A 22,734-nucleotide genomic window follows, 5' to 3' on the forward strand; every position below is an offset into this window, starting at 1 on the left:
ATTTTTACTTCATGGAATTTCCCCTAGTCTTTTTATTTTTTGAAAAGTAAACAACCTATTTCCATTTACCCATTCCACTCCACTCATGATTTTATAGACCTCTATCATATCTCCCCTCATCCATCTAATCTCCAAGCTTTAGCCTTTCCTCATAGGGGAGCTGTTCCATCATCTTTATCATTGCGGTTGCCATTGTCTGTATCTTTTCTAGTTCCATTATATCTTTTTTGAGATGTGGCGATCATAATTGTACATAGTATAGGTGCAGTCAGGCCATGGAGCTACAAAGAGGTTTTATGATATTCTCTGTGTTTTATTTTCCCTTCTTTTCCTAATAATTCCTAACATTCCGTTTGCTTTTTGGAATGCTGCCACACACTGAATGGAGAATGTCAGTCTATTTTCCATGATAATACTTAGATGCTTTTTCTGGGTGCTGACTCCATATATGAAACTTAATATCATGCATCTATAGTTTGGATTATTTTTCCCTACGTGAATCAATTTGCACGACTACATTAAATTTATCTGCCATTTGGATGCCCAGTCTCCCAGGTCCTCCTACAATTTCTTACAATCTGCTTGTGATTTAACAACTCAAAATAATTTGACATCTGCAAATCTGATTATCTCACTCATTCCTTGTTCCAGATCATTTATAAATACATTAAAAAGCACTGGCTCTTGGGGCATTGCACTGTTTAACTTCCTCCTTTGGGTTAACTGACCGTTTAGTCTTACTCTCTGCTTCCTATCTTTTAACCATTTTGAGATCCACAATAGGACATTAATGGCCTTCTATCCCATGAATTTTAATTTGCTCGTGAGTGTCTCATGGAAGACTTTATCAAATGCTTTCTGAAAATCCAGATACACTATATTCATTGGCTCATCATTATCTGCATGTTTATTAACTCCTTGAAAGAAATATAACAGATTAGTGAGGCAATCTGGATACATCTATGTTGCCTGTGACCTATTAAATCATGTCTGTCTTGTATGTGCTGCTGCGTTCATGGACCCTTGGGCCGAGGTAGGATTGGTAGGGTTCCTTCCTGCAGGTTCCCACCATCGACAGGCAGACCCAGACGAGGCAAGGGCCCAGCAGGAGCTTCACCTATATCAGCCCTTGTTCTCCGCAGACTGAGCCTTTGGATACTGGGGCTAGCAGTATTTAGGTGGGGTCTCTATGATGCCAGAAGAGGGATTGTAGGCAGGCAGATGTCAGGTAAGTCTGAGTTTCGGGCAAAGGTCAGAGGCAGGCAGCAATCAGGCATATCCGGAATCTGGAAGAGGTCAAAACCAAGGAATCCATCGGAGAGGAAGGACAGATAGGCAGGGCAGGTAGGTGAGGAGAAGAACAGGCAGGTAATGAGGAAGAAGCTGAAGAACTGAAGACAAGGACACTTGAACTGAAGAACCAAGGACAAGGACGCTGGAACTGAAGAACTGAAGACAAGGCCGCTGGAACTGAAGACAGGATGCTGGTTTAAACACGTTCTACTGAGGATTAGGTGGAGCTGTTGCTGAAGTAATGAGAGAATGCCGGCTGCAGCCTTTTATAGGCCTGGAGGAGTGATGTTATCATCTGGCACCTTCAGGGCTTTCTCGCCACTGACCCTTTAAATGGGGGAGCACTGAGCGTGCATGCTTAAGGAGAAGTGCATCAAGATGGTCCGGCAGTGTCCTGCTGTGAGTGAAGCCAGCAACGTGCTGCAGCATATGAGGAGGCAGCATCTGGTCGCAACAGAGCACAATGTCCAGCTGTGTGGGGGGCTGGAACCTGCAGGTCACATCAGAAGAGAAGACGTGATCCAGCCAGGGAGGGGAGTGCAGCAGTTTGCAAGGCCAGCCCGCGGACTACCAAACACAACAGGTATGAGTGCACATATGTAGGAATTTTAAATCTGCGCAATTACGAGCATACTATTTAAAATACACCTAATGTGCAAATGGGTGCTCCTAATTTATGTGATTACATGATTAAACATTAATCATGAATCTTCCTTAGGAATTTGTTGGCTTTAACATGTGCAGCTAAGCAGATTTTAAAACATGCATGTGTGAAGGAAATAGCCAGCTTGACCAATTAGTCCACCTATTGTCCCAGTCTATCTCTAGGTTGTCCAGACTCTTCTGGTTCCTCAGCCTGCACTCTCCCAGGTTTACCCAGACCTTCACCCAGTTGTTTTAGGATTAAAATGTTTTCTTCTGACTTATCCCTCATCAAGATCAGAAGTAAATAAATGTGGGTAACAACCCAATACACGCTGTGTGCAAGGGATTTATATTCTGTATTTACACGTGTAAATGTTGTCCACAACCCAGAACTCCCCTGACACCATCTAACTCTGCTCCTTTTCCCCCATGCAATGGGTTGCTCGCGTATACGCATATAAATGCGTAATTGGGCCATTTTAAAATACGAGTTGCTAGCGATTGGCCCATATATTTGAGAATTTTCTCAGATTAGTTTTAAATATCCTACTTGCTAACTTCGAGTGCCCCCTAGTCCTTCTATTATCCGAAAGAATAAATAACCGATTCAAATCTACCTGCTCTAGACCTCTCATGATTTTAAAGAGCTCTCTCATATCCCCCTTCAACCATCTCTTCTCCAAGCCTAACAGCCCTTTAGTCTTTCCTTATAGGGGAACTGTTCCATCTCCTTTATCATTTTGGTCGCCCTTCTCTGTACCTTCTTCATCGCAACTATATCTTTTTTGAGATGCAGTGACCGGAACTGAACACAGTACTGAAGGTGCCGTCTCATCATGGTGCAATACAGAGGCATTATGAGTTATGACATTTTCCATTTTATTCACCATCCCCTTCCTAATAATTCCTAACATTCTGTTTGCTTTTTCGACTGCCACAGCACACTGAGCCAACAATTTCAATGTATTATCCATTATTATGCCTAGATCTTTTTCATGGGTGGTAACTCCTAATATGGAACCCAACATCGTGTAACTATAGCATATATTATTTTTCCCTGTATGCAATACCTTGCACTTGTCCACATTAAATTTCATCTGCCATTTGGATGCCCAATCTTCCAGTCTTGCAAGGTCCTTCTGCAATTTATCACAATACACTTGAGATTTAACTACTCTGAATAATTTTGTATCATTGGCAAATTTAATTACCTCACTCCTCGTATTCCTTTCCAGATCATTTATAAATATATTGAAAAGCACCAGTTCAAGTACAGATCCCTGAGGCACTCCACTGTTTACCCTTTTCCACTAAGAAAATTGACCATTTAATGCTACATTCTGTTTCCTGTCTTTTAACCAGTTTGTAATCCACAAAAGGACATCACCTCCTATCCCATGCCTTTTAAGTTTTCGTAGAAGCCTCTCATGAGGGACTTTGTCAAACACCTTCTGAAAATCCAAATATACTACATCTACTGGTTCACCTTTATCCACGTTTATTAACCCCTTCAAAAAAATGAAGCAGATTTGTAAGGCAAGACGTCGGACAGCGACGGACACAACAGCCTCGATGTCATCATCATCTGAACTACCATCGAAGAAATCCCGTCCAGAAAAGGCACCGTCCTTATCTGGTTCAGGGTCACCGAGGCACCTTCACCAGGACTGGTGATAGGAGCTGTGATTCCACCTTCAACGGCATCGGGGCTCCATGCTCTAGGTTTCCGGGAGGAACTGGATCAGATGATTCAGGGGCCATTGGCAGAGCGATGCAAGGCTTCAAGGTTCCATTGATGCCGATACCGGTACCTCAATGCCTAAACCGGTAACCGATCCCATTCCAGCAGCACTAGCACTGTTACTCACAAGAATGGAAGCGCTGATCACTGCTTTTCCTCTGATGGATCCGACGACTCCAATGAACCAGTGCCTTCCTCTCCGATTCCTCTTTTATCGACAGAAGAAGGAGAAACACCGTTCCTTCCGCCATCGGGAGTCCTTCCGATGCCTAGATCATCGGTTTCACTGATTGCATCTTGTTTCCATCGGTGCCACCGACCCATCCATCGATGCCCTCGGTGCCAACATCGGTGCCACCGGTGACACCTTCGATGCCTTCGGTACCTCGCCCGGGACCTTCAGGTATACCAATTTTTCGTCCCTCCAAGGATACTGGGGATGCTGGAGATGATCCTATGATACCTGGACCGATGATTCATCCCAGGGTACTGATGACTTGCCATCGCCACCCTCTCCTGCTGAAAGCAGGAAGCGTTCTCCGCCAGAGGACTTGTCCTTCATTAATTTTGTGAAGGAAATGTCTGAAGTGGTTCCTTTTCAACTTCAGACAGAACAAGATGATAGACATCAGATGATGGAGCTTCTTCAATTTTTAGATGCTCCTAAAGAACTAACATCTATTCCCATCCATGATGTCCCCCTGGATCTTCTGAAAAGAAATTGGGAACATCCTGGTTCTGTGGCACCAGTCAATCGGAAAGCTGACACTACATACCTAGTCCAGTCAACTCCTAGTTTCCAGAAGTCCCAATTGGACCACCATTCAGTGGTTGAGTCAGCCGAAAAGAAAGCCCAAAGATCCAAGCCTCATTCTTTCTATCCTCCAGGAAAGGAACAAAAATTCCTAGGTCGCCGTATCTTTCAAGTGGCAATGCTTATATCCCGCATCGCCTCTAATCAACTTTATATGACCCAGTACAACAGGGTCCTCTTTAAACAAATACAGGACTTTGCTGAGTCCCTACCTCAACAGTCTCAAGACCAATTACACGCCCTAGCTCAAAAGGATTTAGAAGCGGGCAAGCATGAGATAAGATCTGCCTATGACATTTTTGACACCGCTTCTAGAGTTTCAGCAACAGCCATTTCTGCAAGGTGGTGGGCCTGGCTGAAGTCGTCGTACCTACGGCCTGAAGTCCAGGATAGACAATCTGATTTGCCTTGAACTGGAGATAATCTTTTTGGTGAGCAAATACAAAAGGCAGTGGCACAACTCAAGGATCACCATGAGACTCTTCGCCAACTTTCCTTGATACCTTCTGAATATCCTGCTAAGCAAACATTCAGAAAGGAGCCCAAGAAATCCTTTTACTGCCAAAGGAAATCTTATCCTCCTCTGTCCAAAGGTTGCTCTACTAAGCCTTACGAGAAAGGCCAGTCCAGCAACCTAGCAGGCAAAAGCCGCAAACAACTCCTCAACCAGGTCCAGCATCTGGTTTTTGACTTTTTTCTAGAGAGCAGCATTCAGACTCCACTAAGGAATGTACCAGTGGGAGGCCATTTGTGCCACTTCAGCCACATCTGGCACTCAGTCACCACAGACCAGTGGGTTCTCACCATAATAACTCAAGGTTATCATCTCAACTTTCTTGCCATTCCACCGGACTCCCCACCTCGGCTGACGTGGGGAACATCAGACCATTCACCGCTCCTGGAAGGAGATTTCCCTCCTCCTCCAGTCCAGAGCAATAGAACCAGTGCCCTATTCCCAACAGGGCCTTGGATTCTACTCTCAGTATTTTCTAATCCCAAAAAGGTCAGGTGGCATTCGCCCGATACTAGATCTTCGGGCCTTAAACAAGTTCCTACAAAGAGAAAAGTTCAAGATGGTGACCTTGGGTTCCCTCCTCCCCCTTCTACACACATATTGCAATAACTCCGTCTCATTGCAAATTTCTGTGATTCCTCGTAGGCCCAAAGCACTACCAATATCGAGTGCTACCATTCGGCTTAGCCTCTGCTCCATGAGTCTTCACCAAGTGCCTTGTAGTAGTAGCAGCATTCCTCAGAACTCAAGGTGTCCACGTCTACCCCTACCTCGACAATTGGTTGATCAGGGCTCCCACACAGCAAGCTGTTCTGACGTCCCTACGTCTCACTTTGCACACCCTGATCTCTCTAGCGTTTACTCATCAATTATCCAAAGTCCAGCTTGGTCCCATCGCAAACCCTGTCGTTCATAGGAGCAGACTTGGACACCCTCAAGTCGAAGGCATTTCTTCCTTGAGAACGAGCTCTCATCATCTCCTCTCTCTCGCCCATCAGCTGCAGTCTCGACAATGCTCCACTGCACGTCACTTTCTAGTCCTGCTAGGACACATCACTCCCATGGCTCGTTTCGCCATGAGTTTGCTACAGTGGACTCTAAGGTCACAGTGGATTCAGTCATCTCAACCACTGTCAGCTGTTGTCCACATAACCAACCCACTTCGTCTATCTCTAGCTTGGTGGAAGAATCAGGCCAGTCTCCTTCAAGGCCTTCCTTTTCAAGCTCCAGATCCTCAAATAACCCTTACAACAGATGCCTCCAACATCGGTTGGGGAGCACACGTTGCCAATTTACAAACTCAAGGGTCCTGGTCTCCAGAGGAAGCCAAACACCAGATCAATTTCCTGGAGCTACGAGCAATCAGATATGCTCTCAGAGTATTTCAGGATCGCCTCTCCAACCAGGTCATCCTAATTCAAATGGACAACCAGGTGGCTATGTGGTACATCAACAAACAAGGAGGAACAGGCTCCCGCCTCCTGTGTCAGGAAGCTGCACAGATATGGGCGGAGGCCCTCTCCCACTCGATATACCTCAAGGCCACCTACTTGCCGGGAGTGGACAATGTGTTGGCAGACAAGCTGAGTCGCACCTTTTGACCACACGAGTGGTCTCTCAACCCCACAGTAGCGGACTCGATATTCCAATGTTGGGGTTACCCTCACATAGATCTCTTTGCGTCACCTCAAAACCGCAAAGTAGAGAACTATTGCTCTCACTCGCAGCCAACACTCACAGCCAAGAGATGCGTTCTCCCTCTCATGAGAAACCGGTCTCCTGTATGCATTCCCTCCACTTCCACTTCTCTTGAAGACTCTTGTGAAGCTATATCAGGACAAGGGAAGCATGATCCTGATAGCACCTCACTGGCCACATCAAGTTTGGTTTCCAATTTTTCAGGACCTCTCCATTCGCGGGCACATTCCCCTGGGGAAGGACCCGCTTCTGATCACACAGAACAGGTGCCTACACCACCCCAATCTTCAGGCCTTGTCCCTGATGGCCTGGATGTTGAAAGGTTAATCTTGCAACCTCTCAACAGTTTCCCGTGTCCTGATTGCTTCACGGAAGCCTTCCATGAGAAAATATTATCTTTACAAATGGAACAGGTTTAAATCATGGTGTTCTTCTCAATCCCTTGATCCCTTTACCTGTTCCACCACGAAGTTTCTAGACTATCTCTGGCACTTGTCAGAATCAGGTCTAAGAAACTTCCTCCATCAGAATGCATGTCAGTGTGGTCGCCGCCTTCCATAAAGGTGACGGGGATGTTCCTATTTCAGTACAACCCCATGTAACACGTTTTCTGAAGGGCTTGCTCCACCTCAAGCCTCCACTGCACCCTCCGGCTCCTTCTTGGGACCTTAATCTGGTTTTAGGTCGGCTCATGAAACCACCATTCGAGCCTCTCCAATCCTGTGATCTTCGCTTTCTCACATGGAAAGTGATTTTTCGTCTGGCAATAACGTCTGCCCGCAGCGTTAGTGAGTTACAGGCCCTAGTTACCTATCCGCCTTACACAAAACATCTGCATGACTGGGCAGTACTCTGCACTTACCCGAAGTTCTTGCCTAAGGTAGTATCGGAGTTTCACATTAATCAATCCATTATACTACCCACCTTCTTTCCCAGGCCCCATTCCAATCCAGGAGAGCAGGCTCTGCCTACCCTCGACTGCAAACGGGCTCTAGCATTCTACCTACACCGTACAGCTGCCCACAGGCAAAGTACTCAATTGTTTGTTTCCTTTGCTTCCATCAGATTGGGTCAACCTGTGGGTAAGCAGACTCTCTCCTCCTGGTTAGCGGACTGCATTTCTTTTTGCTATCAGCAAGCAGGCATTCCACTTCAAGACCGTGTTAAAGCACACTCGGTCAGGGCCATGGCAACTTCTGTAGCGCACCTTCGCTCGGTGCAGCTTCCTGATATTTGTAGGGCTGCTACCTGGAGTTCTCTCCATACCTTTACAGCCCATTATTGTCTAGACAAGGCTGGAAGACAAGATTCCATCTTCGGCCAATCTGTCTTGCGCAACCTTCTTGCAACTTGATGTACTAACACCCTTCTGCCTGCCCATTAGGGTTCAGGATGCCCTCTACCAAATTCCTCCCCAGTTGTTGTGCCTGTTGCACATTTTTGGGTACATTTGGTGCATGTTTGGACATCCTCAGCTCGGTACTCACCCATATGTGAGGACTACCATCCTGCTTGACCTGTGAGAAAGCAAGTGTTGCTTACCTGTAACAGGCGTTCTCACAGGACAGCAGGATGTTAGTCCTCATGAAACCCGCCCGCCACCCCGCAGTGTTGGGTTTGTTACGTTTCTTATTTTATTTTTTGGCACTTACTTTAGCTTTTAAACAAGACTGAAGGGGGGACCCCTGCTGGCTGCAGGGTTAGTGCCATGCTGGGCATGCCCAGTAGGTGCCAGTCAAAGTTCTAGAAACTTTGACAAAAGTGTTCCGTGATTGGGCTCCATCTTGTGATGTGACCCATATGTGAGGACTAACATCCTGCTGTCCTGTGAGAACACCTGTTACAGGTAAGCAACACTTGCTTTACGATCACTTACACCAGATATTGAGCAGGAGTAAATATTCGCAAATAAAAGACTTACGCGCATCACTTTGGCAGGTTGTAAAATAACAACTTGTGCACATAAATGTTGATTCCGCCCCAGAAGGTCCCTGGCATGCTTAAATTTACTCATGGACCCTGATTTAGGTGCGTATTTTGCAGTTTTGAAAATACAATATATTCACGAATGCGCTTTTGTACTTGTGCACATTCTATTTTTTTATGTACAAATCTTTTGAAAATTCACCTCCATATGTTTTGTTTTAAAAATTAATGCTGTCATTGCCACCCAAAACAAACAAAATACTCTTGGGCCACTGCACCCTCATCCCAGAACCTCTTACCCTGTATTAAAAATTTCTTCATGGGGCAGGAATGATCCCTGGTCACTCCTGCCTAGTTGCTGCTGCTATTGGAAATGGCACTGGAGGACCAAGGCTGGCACCACTGTATGTTTTTGCTGCATAAAATTGTGCCGGTCTGGCCTAGTAGTTAGAATAATGGATGGAGAATCATGGCAACAAAGGTTCAAATCCCACTTCCCCCTTCTGACACTACTTATGACTTTGGGCAAGTCACTTTATCGCCTGTTGCCTTAGGTACCAAAAGCTACCTGAGGCAACAGGAAGCAACTTATTATACTGCAATTCTAAGCTGCCTTATACATTATTTAAAAAGGTGGGTTAAAAAATCCTTGGCGTTTATAATCTAGTCCAGACTAGAGATGTGCTTCGGGTAAAAATTTCGCATTGGGCTTCGTTTCGGGGCCCCCCATGGGAATTTCGTTTTTCCTGTGGTTCAGGGCTTTTTTTGGCGGAGGCCCCGATTTTTGGGTTAGTACACACTAACCTGGCAGAGTTAATGCGTGCTATTGGGAGTTAGCGCGCGCTAACTTAAAAATGAATTTTTTCTGAAATTTCGGAAAAAATTCAATCGTTTTTCGGATCTCCCGAACCATTCCGAATTAGGCAATTTTGTTGACATTGCCTAATTCGGGAAAAACAATTGCACATCCCTAGTCCAGACAGACAAGACACATAGGCAAGATCAAATAAAAGGCTTTTGAGTCAAAACACAGAGATCATGATTGAGAAGAACTAAACCGGGTAAATTATTGGTGGAATTGAGGAAGAGGTTACTTTAATCGAGCATTTCTGCAAGGACTGAGGCCACTTATAGAGCAGAATGGAAGAGAAGCCTAGTGGTTAAAGCAGTGGGCTGTAAGCCATTGAAGCCAGGATTCAAATCTCACTGCCACTCCTTGAGAACTTGGGCACCCTCCATCTAAGACTGTGAGCCCTCTCTGGACAGCAAAATACCTACAGAACCTGAATGTAATCTGCTTTGTAGTACCTGAAAAGCAAAATATAAATCAAATAAATATATAAATAAAAAAAACAGCCGGGGGAGGGGGGGGGGGAGGTAGATGTGAGCAACACTATACTCTGACACCCTGCTTTGACACTTAGACTGATCAGCATTTCCAGCTAACTTAATACAGTTTCTGTAATTTTAAACAATCCACTAGAAACAAAATAGTAGGGGAAAATAATGTTAAATCAGCAAATAAAATACCCATATTACCAGCTGAAAATGGCACCTTGCAATCACAACAAAAATACAACTACCTTACCTAAAAAAAACAAGATAATTTCTCTGTGAACAGAAAAACTTCAGTAGCCATCCCATCCACCTTAAAGCTGCAAGAAATCAGGATTCTACCCCACGAACAATCTGTAAAAGAAGAAGCTGGAAATAGACTGGGTGGGTATGAGTTAGGGAGGGAAGGATTTTAGGTAGGATCAATCAGCACTTCAAAGGACCCTTAGATTCCAATACTCATGTAGCCAAAGTGCATTTGCTGTTTTTCCATTTTCTGGATACCCATTCATCTTTTGGGTGATAAAAGCGCCAGAGAAGGGACAGGGAGGAGTCAGGATTTGGTTGAAAGAAGTAAGGAAAACGGGATGGAACCAATTGATACCATTCTTACTTCAAGCAGGGAGAACAGCACCCTTGCCTCAACTCATTTATTTTGGTCCCAATTTTCAAAAGCATTATGCATATAAAATGCAATTATTTAAGTAAATGGGATTTTAGAAAATGGCCTCAGAGGCTGTGCATGGAAAACTATGCACACAAGTGATTTTGTGCTTACTTTTACGCATACTAGAAAGAGGTGTTCCTGGAGGCAGACTTGGGGCAGGGAAGCCATATACATGCACTCAGAGAAGCCATTTTCATGCACATTTACATCTGCTTCCAACCAGGCGGGAATGTGTGTGCGTATGCCGCACAGAGTTCCGCATATAGCTGCTAATTTTCGAGTCTGCTTGGAAAATTCAGGCTGAAGTCTGCATTCACTGACTTCAGTCCCTTATTGACAGTTCTTAAATTAACCTGTTAGAAGGTAACAACACTGCAGCCTGCAAAGTTGTTGAGCTCATATCATAGTTAAAAAAAAAAAAAAGAAAAAAAGACATGGCACAGGTAATTTCCTTATTCCCTAGGGCAAAGATTGTTTGATCTGATATCCTGAGGCAAGTCTGGAAATCAATATGTGCATGAATGGTGAAAATCAAAGAGGAATTGGAAAATTTCAAAATTCATCATCATTATCGGAAGGCTAGCAGTGAAATGTGAATTAATAACTCAGGACTCTTTAGGCCTGTATTAGTCAAATGGGCTGCTTTTGTCTGAGACTGGCATGGTCATGGATATTTTGTGAAATGCTTTTCAGGATACACTGAAAGCAGACTTATTAATATCATGAGGCTGCAGCGATTGGGGCCAGAACTAATTCAACCAAGAAGCTGCTTTCTGAGCTCTTGGCGGGAGTAAACAGAGAACCCAAGTTTGGCATAGTATCATGACAGACTGTGACTAATTAAAGTGCCCTGTTAACTTGCTCAGTGTTGTCAACAAGCAAAGAGCTGCCAGCATTGCAAAGCTGGCAGTCTGGCAGTCTGGAAAGTCTTAGTAGCATCATAGGCAAACATAACTGGATCAGTTTGGTAGGCTATGTGTACAATTATGAGTGGAAGTCCTAGTGGAAACACTAATAGATAGCACTGATCCTACCACAACTCATGGAATAAATATGCATACTAAAGAAATTGATAGATGGCCGAGCTTTGAGGAAATTTCAATAGAAGAAATGGAAAAACTCGTAATGACCCTTAATCCCACCAACCATCCTCTAGATATGATCCCTCTATTTTCATTAAAAGCAATAGCGAACACCATTGCTCCAGGCACAACTTTCATAATTAATCTTTCATTAAAAGAAGGTATAGTACCTGAGATAGTAAAGTGTGCTATTATCAGACCCATACTAAAAAATCAAAATTTAGACCCAACTATTTTAAATAATTTCAGGCCAATATCTAATCTTTCATTCCTTTCGACCTTGGTGTCTGTGACAGGGATCAGACTGGGCTCCCCACCCTGGCCAGGTGGTAACCTCGATGGGCTCTTCCTCTCCTCTTCAGCAGACAGGGATTCAGAGGTCTGCAGGCCAGCTGGTGGTGGTTGGAGAGGAACAAGGGGTTTCCTCTGCAGTTTGACCAGAAGGAGGATTTCTGTCCCCCTGAATCATAATGGCAGAAAGAGGATCTCACCAAAGGAGATCTGCTTGGGGACTCGCTCTGCCCACAAGAGCTGATGTTTCAGGGATCGGGCCTCTGATGATATAACTGCTTTGGGGGTCTAATGTTTCAGGCCTCTTCTCCAGGCCCTTGCTGGTAATTTGGCCTGGATTCTCAGAGTCCAATTCCGAGTCCCTTGTCCCATAAGGGACCCACATCCTCCTCCTGACTTCGGGAGCAGGCTTTTCCTCCCCTGTGCACTTGCCCCACACTCAGTCCACCCCTGGCTCCTCCGTTTCCCTCTTTCCAGTCTTATTTCTCCTCCAGCAAAGGTGTTGTCAAGGGAAGAGATGACATGGAAGGGGTCGGGAGGGTTTGATGCTTCCTCCATGGGGATGGACTCAGGTGTGGATATTGACAGGAAAGGCATTTGTTCTCCTTCCTTAAGCCGCTTCATTATCTTTTTGGCAGCAGCTGGATCTCCAGAGGCTGTCTCCACCCCCCCCCCTGCTAAAATTGGTGGTGGCGGGGGGGGGGGGGCAGCTAAATTCTCTGCTGATAGCGGCTGCATTAGGGTGGCAGTCACATTCTCATTAGATGCAATCCCTTCACGACGGAATTCGCAGGGGTGGCTGCCCCATCAGTCTCCTGCAAGTTGGATTTTGCAAGGGTGGTTGCCAGTTTCTCTTCTGAGGCAGTTCCCTGCAAGTTAGAATTTGTGGGGGTGGCTGCCACATACTCATAGGGGGCAGACTCCTTTGAGATGGATTCTGCAGGGGTGGCTGCCTCATTCTTAATAAATGTTCCCTGTGAGGTATTATTTGCCGGGGTAGTTGCCTCAACAGTCCTGGGGAGAGGAGCAGACCTCTTTGGGATGGTGAATGGAGAGACTACATTTTCACTGTCATTCTGGCAAGACCTGTTGGTTTTCTTTGTAGCTTTTTTGGGCATGCTAGAGGAAGTTGTCAACTTATTGCCATGTTTGGCAGAAGGGGTTCTGGCTGTGATGTTCCTGTGGACCTCTGAGATGGTTTTAGAGGGCCCCCCCCCCCCTCAAGGCCTGCTGTTCCTCAGCACTGGCAGTTATGTTAAAGTGATTGGAATTTGCAGTTTTGGTGGTGGAGGGGAAGGCTCGAGTGGCGTCAATTGGGCAGGTCCTAGTACATGTGGTAGGGATGCTAGGACCTTAGCCCCCAGAGGTACAGGTGGAATTTGGGGTGGAGGGCTTTGCAGCTGTCAAGGTTTTAGTAGCAGCTACAGATGAGGGGGCAGCAGAGGAGGGCAGCTCAGGGGCGGCAGACTTATTGGCTTTTTCATGGGGTACACTTTGTGGGTATGCCCCACCTTCCAGCACAGGAAGCAACTCACCTCCTCTGTGCTGTAGTACATAGTGTGTGGGGCCCCATCATGATGGATAATAAAAGAGCCCTCCACTTCCTCCCTTCCCTGAAGCAGCTTCATGGTCACCTGCAGTCTATGGGACAGGGCGTGGCGTATAGTCCTGTGCCTGCACCCCAGGGATATCACAGTGATGGGAGAACAAACCTCCCCCAGGGTGTGCAGGTGACCCATTATTACTGCCTTAGGAATATAGGGTGGCACATTTGATAGTACCATCTTGGTTCTGGGGACCTCCAGAGGCTCAGCTGGTACAAAGACCCCCCCTCCACCACTATGCCCTTTACAATTGCCATATGTGTGGCGGCCAGTGTATGGAGGAAAAATACTATTTTTCCATACATCCTGCCAACCACCACAATGGCTGCAGGACCCACCACGTCAGCCAGTGCCATGACGTGGTCCTCAATAGCTGCCTCTCCCATTGTGGACACCTTACCCCATGGGTAGGTGACATTGTATTGGGTACGGGGCTCTACTGCCCGATCCTGGCTGTTGTGCTTGTCCTACATCCCTCCCAGCAGAGCCATCAGCTGCTGCACCTGATTCCGCCACCGCATATGATCTTGTTTGTGGTAATTTGACTGCAGCAGAAGTGGAAGCAATGACCAGGAAGGAAACTGGACTCTGAGCTTTGTCTTTATTGTACCCTGCTGCTGCTTGAGATGTTTTATTAATTTCCGCAGCAGCAGGGACATCGCTTGTCTCTCTGTCCGGTGACGTAGCCACCTCTGAGGAAGAAGGAAGGATAGTGTCGGCTAGAGTGGCCACCTCAGTGGTGGAAGGAACTGAGGCAGGAATAGTGTTTTCCATGGCTGGCGTAGTAGTGCCAGCCACTAAAAGGTCCCCTAAAATAGGGGTCTTTGTCCCAGCAGATAACAGTGCTGGGACAGGAGTATTGTGCCCAGCAGCAGCAGAGATGTCATTATCAGCTGATGCTGGGTTAGATGCTGCATTTTGAGGGGGTGCAGCAATAGGAGGCTGGGGGTGAAGCTGCAGCTGATGTTGTTGCTGCAGCTTTTGGGGTGCCAGCCAGAAAGTCACAGATGTTCTTCTTTGGTATTGACTTCCAGCTGACACCTTTTTTGCTTCTTCCCCATTGCTCATGCTGTTCTTTCTATTGTGGAATAGGCAACGGGGACTTGGATTGAAGCAGTCTCTACTGAAATTAAAAGGGAGGTGATAAGGGTCACTTAAAGAGTGATTTTTTTATATTTAAATTAAATGTGTAAAAATAAGTAAAATGACAGAAAAATTGGTTCTTACCTCCTAATTTTTGTTCCTGTAATACTGCAAATCATTCCAGACCAGTGGGTTTATATCTCTCTACCAACAGATGGAGGCAGAGAACAAAACCTTGAGCACTGCTACATAACCAAGAGTGCCCCCTGTAGTCCCTCAGTATTAACTTGTACCCAAGCCAAAGAAATATCACCCCCTAATAGCAGGGCGAACTAGAAACTAGGGTTGGAATACCCCAAACTGAACAGTGTCAATGCCGCAGCCAACTGTGGAGCTCAGATTAAAAATTCTCAATAGCAAAACTTTTTTTTGTTTTTCTTTTGCAGAATGCATTTGAAACCCAATCAGGAATCAGTCTTTCAGCAGCCATACCAAGGTGGGCCTCTAGAATGATCTGCGATATTACAGGAATGAAAATTAGCAGGTAAGAACCAATTTTCCTTTCCTGGACATACCCACATCATTCCAGACCAGTGGGATGTACCAAAGCTCCCCTACACTGGGCGGGAACCCAAAAGATCCACTTTCCCTGAAATTAGCCAAATCCAGAGTGCGCACATCCAGGCAATAATGCCTGGTAAAAGTATGGAACAAAGACCAGACGGCTGTCCTACAAATCTCCTGGGGAGAAAGCAACTGATATTCTGCCCAAGAGGTCACTTGTGCCCGCGTGGAATGCACTTTAAGCCAATCGGGACAGAGTGGCCCTTGCAAATATAGGCTGAATAAATCGTGTCTTTTAACCAGCAGGCCATGGTAGCCTTCGATGCCCTTTCTTTGCTCCATCGAGCAAGACAAAAAGGTGGTCTGACCATCGGAAAGTATTAGTGTCCTTCAGATAACGCAACAAGACGTGACGAACATCAAGGGGGGTGAAGGTCCCTGCCCATCGTAGGATCCCAAGACCATTCTGGGAAACCCGGTAATTCTACCTTCTGATTAACATGAAAGGCTGATACCACTTTAGGAAAAAAGCAAGGCACAGTACGCAAGGACACCTTGTTGCTGGAGATCCGCAAGAAAGGGTCACAACACGAAAGGGCCTGAAGCTCCAAAATTCATCTGGTGGAGCAAATGGCCACTAGAAAGACCATCTCCAATGTAAAATCCTTCAGGGTGGCCTGATATAAAGGCTCAAAGGATGCATCACAGAGAGCCCGCAATACTAAATCAAGATTCCATTCCGGGCAGACCTTTCTAACTGGAGGCTTTAAATGCTTCACTCCTTTCAGAAATGCACTTTCAATGCATATCCAGCATAGCTCTCTGCTTCAACGGCAGGGGAGAAGAAAAACTGATACTTCACGCATATCCAGCATAGCTCTCTGCTTCAACGGCAGGGGAGAAGAAAAACTGATACTTCACGCATATCCAGCATAGCTCTCTGCTTCAACGGCAGGGGAGAAGAAAAAAGGATTCGCACTCACACAGCGGGGAGTAGCTGGCTTGTTACGGCGGTTACTACCCCAAACCAAATAAGCCTGATACTTCACTTTCAATGCATATCCTGCTTCAACGGCAGGGGTGAAGAAAAACTGATACTACAAGCATATCCAGCATAGCTCCCTGCTTCAACGGCAGGGGAGAAGAAAAACAACCAATAAGGGCTGAATAACACAGTCTGGGTGAAACAAATAAGCATGGGTGTAGCTTGCTTACTGCGGCGGTTACTTCCCCTACTACCCATAACTAATCAAGCTTGATATTTCACTTGGTTGCAGCTCCATCACTGCTCTCTACATTAATGGTGGGGGTGGAAGGGAAATAGAACCAAAGAGCTAAGAGAAACAGATAAGTATGAGAAAAAAATGTGAAGCTTGCTGGGCAGACTGGATGGGCCGTTTGGTCTTCTTCTGCCGTCATTTCTATGTTTCTATGTTTCTATGAATGACACCCGGATGAGAGGCCAAAGGCTTGCCCTGGACCTTGCCTCGAAGGCAGCCCAGAGCTGAAACCTGGACCCGCAGCGAACTGTAAGCCAGACCTTGGATTAATCCTGCTGCAGGAAGGATAAAATGTGTGGAACAGAAGCCAACAGAGGATACAAAACGTGCTGTGTACACCAGGCCTCAAACACCTTCCAAACCCTGACATAAGCCAGGGAGGTAGCTGGCCGCCTAGCCTGGAGAAACCAGAAAATAGTCTGGATTCTTCTACACTTTCAGCTGACATGTTTGCTAATCATTTTTCTTTGAAATTAGAAAATTTGCTTTTGACCTTTAAAGATGTGGATCATTGGTTTTCAGAGATAACTTTATGCACCACGAGTTTATGGTCTGAGTTTGAATTGGTTTCTTCTGTAGAAATCTTAAATGTAATTTCTAATCTTAACAATACTCTGGGCCTCATTTTCCAATATCGCATTGGTAACGCATTAGGGGGCGTTACCAATGCAAATGAGGCTTCTTTCGTGCAGTGGGGAAACATCGCGTGCGGCGATGTTTTCGCCATTCGCGAAAACATTAGCACCGCACGCGATGTTTTCCCAGTGTGCGATGATTCTTCCAGTTTTTGCACTTCAATCATCGCGGTCCACGATAGTTCTGGACAGCCCGTTTTAGGCTCCCGGGAAGAGAGAGAGAGAGAGAGAGACTCCCCTGTTTGGGAGACCCTCCTAAGCTTGGGCCCCTTGGAGGAGAGGCCCCCCCCCCACCGAGGCACAACCTGTGCACAGGGAGAGGGGATTAAGGCAGGTGGACCAGGTCCCACAGGCCTTGCAGGCTGCTGTTCACAGTTTTTCTGCCATCTCAGCAGAAATTCAATCTCCCCGTTAAGCAGATGCACTGCTATGTGAAGTGGGCTTCACCACATGGGGCTGAGCCGCCCGGAAGCGTTGCCACGGAGCAACTGTTGGAGCATGGGAGAAAGGCCGAGATGGGCAGGTAGAGCCCACATAACGCAGGTCTACAGAAAAAAACTGCGGCACACTGAAATCGCGCATCCCCCGTCGGGAGAAGGCTCCTGTACCTGCCCACACTCCCTTACTGGCTCCAACAGCTCCAGAGGCCGGCTGCCCCCGGTACAGCCCCCTCAGGTCGATTATCCTGGGCTGGAAACTCTCCACAGAAACAAATGTAGGCTTTTTTTTTTAATTAGCTTTACCCATAAAGAGAAAGAAGCAAAAATCCCCAACAGGGATACTTCCCTGGAGAGTCCAGCAGTGGGTAGGAGGGGACTTCAGGGCGCCGAGAGTGAGCCAGTCCCCTGGCTATCAGGGGCCCCAGAAACAGTGGGCTGAAACAGCCAGGGGTATCCAACCCCCCGCCCCCTCCCCCGTTCTCCTGACTCGACCCAAGGGATGGCCCGCCAATCAGAACCTGGCACCTCAGGGAGCTGCACCACTTCACAAACTTCCAAGTTAGTCAGGACTGCAGGTTTGCACCTCTACCATCTTCTGGAGACAGAGAAATACTGGGGGACTAAAGGTGGCACTCTCAGTTATGTAGCAGTGCCTCATGGTTTTGTACTCTGCCTCCATCTGCTGGTAGGGAGGTATAAACCCACTGTATGTCCAGGAAAGTGAAGTTTTAAAAGAACAAGTGAACCTGTGCTCCAAAATTAAAAAGAGAGTGTACAAGGGAGTGAGAAGTACAAAAAAACTGGAAAAAAAATCTACTTAGAAAAGAAGGCTCCTTGGCTGCTCCAGGAAGGCTTACAGCAGGGGTCTGATTAGAGCTCAGCTGGGCTTCAGAGCTTGTGGCCCGGCTGAGTAGCTGTGCCCTCCCCCTCCCAGAGCACCAGGAGCCCCAGTGATTAAATAAAGAAAGTAAAAAGGTAAGAGTTTGCTGCTCTTTAAAGTTATAAAACTAAAATAAAATTTAAAAAAAGCAATTGTTGGGGGAAGGGATGAAATTAAATAATTAAATCAAACAAAGGAGTTTAAATAAAACTCTCCCTTCAGCTCTAATGGGAGGCTGAAGGAAAGAGCACAATAGAACTTAAAACTATAAAGGAAATAAGAAAGGAAATGTGCTTTGAAAATAACCCTTCCTAAAACAAAGCTCACCCTAAAACTAAATCCCTGTAAAACTGTCCCTGCCTAAATAAAACGTCACCCTAAAACAAAGCAAAGTGTGTGTGTATGTATGTAAGTGAATGGGGGAAGGGAAGAGAAGCAGCAGTCAGTATACAAAGAAGCTGCCTTCCCCTCAAACAAATCAAAGTCTAAATAAATTAAATAAACTCTAAATAAAAGTGAGGACTGATGCCTCAACACTAACGTAACTAAAATGTCAAAATTATAAATCTAAGTAAACAAAATATATGAAAATAAAGGTTTGAAATCTCTGCTGTAGGAGCACAATGTGAACACAGCCTCTCTCTAGGAGGGAAAGCCAGGATTGGATCAACCTGTGCTGCAAAAATATTTTATTGGTTTTTGGAGAATTTTTAATAATTTTAAAATTATTGGAAGTTAATCTATTCATCAGTTGTTTTAAAACATTTATTCTGTTTATTAGTATAGTTTTACAATTATTTAATATTTTTGAGGAATGTATAATTAAGAATGTACAGACAAAAACTGAACTGGAAACAGCAAGAAGCCATAGTCTGTATACAGTGCAACAATAGAAAAACAAAAACATTAACTTTATGGCCGCTTTATTCTGTATTTATTTGGTCAGAGTCTGTCAGTGTTCTTCATGTATGACCAAGGTAAGGGTATTCTGCAAGCTTGTAGTTTCTGTGTAGTTACAGTGATCTATAACTGCTTGGGCTTGGCTTGCTCTGCTTTCTTAATAGGAGGTGTATTGGTTTTTAGGACTGGTTTAACATTTGTAGTGTTGCCTTTCCAAAGGTAGGGTTGTTACTGTTTGTGTGCGTTCCATAATACAGGTGTAAATTTGTGCGATTTACAGGTCGATCCAGTAAGGCCGCGGTAGAAATAGTGAGGTAGTGTCAGGCGCACCCTTCCTCCCCGCGCGCACAGTTCTCTTCACTAACTCCCCGATACTCTCCTCTAATCGCATGCAAATGCATGCCACGGCTTTAAAGCGGTAGGGAAGGGTTATGCCCGCGTAACCCATTTTACTGTATAGGCGCTGTAACAGCGCCTATACAGTAACCTGGGTGCGCTGGTACCTGTCATTTCAAATGACATTTGAAATGACAGGCACCAGGAAGTGTAAAAATCAAAATTTTTAAATACCTGTCGGAGGGCCGCGTGGGTCCAGGCGGCCGGCGGGATCCGGGGGGCCGGTGGTCGCGTGTTAAATCTAGGCCGCGGGCGGGTGGGCGCGGCGGCAGCGGGGGGACACGCGTTAGTTCGAGACGGCCGGCGGGTGGTCGCGTGTTAAATCTAGGCCGGGTCCGCACAGGCGCACATTCATTCATTCACTGCCGGTGGGGGCTGCCGGAGAGGCAACCCCCACCGGCAGTGAATGAATTCATTCATCCAGGCGGAGGAGCCGGCTGCTTTCGCCACCGGCTCCTCCACCTGGATGAATGAATGCGCGCCTGTGCGACCCCTGCGTTTCGGCGCTCAAGGCAGTCACATGCCGTGACGTCACGCCTTGAGCGCCGAAACGCAGGGGTCGCACAGGCGCCCATTCATTCATTCACTGCCGGTGGGGGCTGCCGGAGAGGCAACCCCCACCGGCAGTGAATGAATTCATTCATCCAGGCGGAGGAGCCGGCTGCTTTCGCCACCGGCTCCTCCGCCTGGATGAATGAATGCGCGCCTGTGCGACCCCTGCGTTTCGGCGCTCAAGGCGTGACGTCACGGCATGTGACTGCCTTGAGCGCCGAAACGCAGGGGTCGCACAGGCGCGCATTCATTCACTGCCGGTGGGGGCTGCCGGAGAGGCAGCCCCCACCGGCAGTGAATGAATGCGCGCCTGTGCGGACCCGGCCTAGATTTAACACGCGACCGCCCGCCGGCCGTCTCGAACTAACGCGTGTCCCCCCGCTGCCGCTGCCGCCGCCGCCGCCTGGAACAGGCGCCCACCCGCCCGCGGCCTAGATTTAACACGCGACCACCGGCCCCCCGGATCTCGCCGGCCGCCGGCCGCCTGGACTGACGCGGCCCTCCGACAGGTATTTAAAAATTTTTTTTTTCTTCTGACAGGTTTTATGTGTCCCACATCATTACATTTTCTCGATCATCTCTGTATCGCTTTTTTTTTAAATTGTGTTTTATTGTTTTTGAGTATCTTAAGCGGTGTCGATGGATTTGTTACTAGACTCAGTCCTAACTCCTACTAGGGGGAGGCGGTAAACTAACACGTTAGGGCCGCGGCAAAACAGTGCGTTACTAATGAGATAACCTGAGCGCCCATTACGGTATGGGAGGGGAATAGCTAATTCCTTCATTATACAGCTAATTAGTTCATTTACATGCCGGGTGCGGGAAGGGTTACGCATCTGTTTTAAGAAGCGCTACAGACGCGCGAAACTGGAGACTGTATGGCTGATTTGCCTTACGCGTCCGAATTGTGCGCAGGGAGCTCGTTACAGACGAGAAAACTTCAACTGAACTTTACTGTATCGAGCTGTAAGTTTGTGTGCATTTTTGCAAATCCTTGGAGTATGTTAGGTGTTATAGTTCTGTTTCCATTTCTCCAGTTTTGCATTGCTTGTAGAGTGGCTTTTTTGCGTTTCCATTCTGATTGTAATTTGTGGTCTTTCTGTATTTGATGAAAGCCAGTTCTGTGTGTGTGAGTAGGGCTATTCCATCTGGTAATAGAGGGAGTTGTTGTTGTTGTTAATGGGATCAAACCAGAATATATTTTTTTTCAATGGTGAGTTGTACAGGGAATGTCTTAGTTCAATTTTGCATCCATTGTAGGGAGTCAGGGGATTCTTGTAGATGCATAGTGTATGTTTACATTAAATCTCATGACAGTCATGTGTTCAGTGTGTCACACATGTGAGAACCATCTGTCAGATGTGTCCTTACAGAAAAATGCTGAGAACTCTCGCTCTGCTTTATTATGAAGGAACACATTGTTTTGAATCCTCCCATCATTGACGTCAGTGGTGTCCAATCTCTTTTCTGTGATCATTAACTTTAATTCTAACTCTCACTTTAGCAGGAATATATCGAATATGAGCTAAGAGATTTAGTATCTGAGCGGACAAAGATTTTTCCAGATCCACTATTGCCTGCCAGATCCCCTCCAAAAAGTGAAGGGTGTACCACAAATTCCAAATCTTCAGTCATTCCATTCTAACACCCCGCTCATTACACATACCAGGGCTGTGTTGACTCCAATTCCGCTGCAACTTAAACAGATCCCCCTCCTGCAGCGAGTCAGCATCTGACATCATATGGCAATGCCATTGCTTGACCTCCATTGAGGGATCTCACCCGAGCTAGAGTAGCAGGTGGCTCTCGTGCCTTCAGGCTCAAAGATACATCAAAGTTCAGAGTCTTCATTGACACACCTTTTCCCGACATGGACGCAGAAAGCTCTGGAGGATTCCAGCTGTCCCATTCTAATAACATGGACATCCATTGACCTGGTGGAGACTGCTGAAGCCGAAACTGCAAGGTAGGCCTAACAATGTTCGATGTAAGTCGGCATGATGTACCTACGAATGTCGGCATATAAAAATCCTTAAATAAATAAATAAATAAATCTTCCCTTTGCTTTTCACTATTGGGTGGTTGACTCAATGGAGCTCGTGAACCTCACTGTTTGATCGCTGACATCTTGACACACTATTGTTGTAAGAATTATAGTGTTTTCATTATGCTATGAAGATTAATCTTGTTTTGTGCAACTTAAATAGTTATTAATATTGTGATGCAGTACAACACAGCCAGGGGCAGAAGCAGCCTAGATATTGAAAAACCGAGGCAGGCAGTACTAAAAACATACACCAGAGGGCAATCAGGAAGGCAGCTACAGCTCCCAGGTTCCCAGAACCGTCACCTGACTCCTGGGTTGAGGAAGAGCAGGATCAGGTGTGGGAAGTA

At 46.3% G+C, this 22,734-nt stretch overlaps 1 long non-coding RNA gene across 1 annotated transcript in view; it reads left to right on the forward strand.

The window, feature by feature from the left end:
• LOC115088744 overlaps positions 1-22,734 on the forward strand; it is a 107,716-nt gene that overhangs the window by 59,231 nt on the left and 25,751 nt on the right. Inside the window, exon 3 of the long non-coding RNA XR_003855849.1 lies at positions 15,140-15,237. This is a non-coding gene — a long non-coding RNA (uncharacterized LOC115088744). The remainder of the gene's footprint in view (positions 1-15,139; positions 15,238-22,734) is intronic.

The sequence above is a fragment of the Rhinatrema bivittatum genome, chromosome 3 (genome assembly GCF_901001135.1).
Source record: "Rhinatrema bivittatum chromosome 3, aRhiBiv1.1, whole genome shotgun sequence".
Lineage (NCBI taxonomy): Eukaryota > Metazoa > Chordata > Amphibia > Gymnophiona > Rhinatrematidae > Rhinatrema > Rhinatrema bivittatum.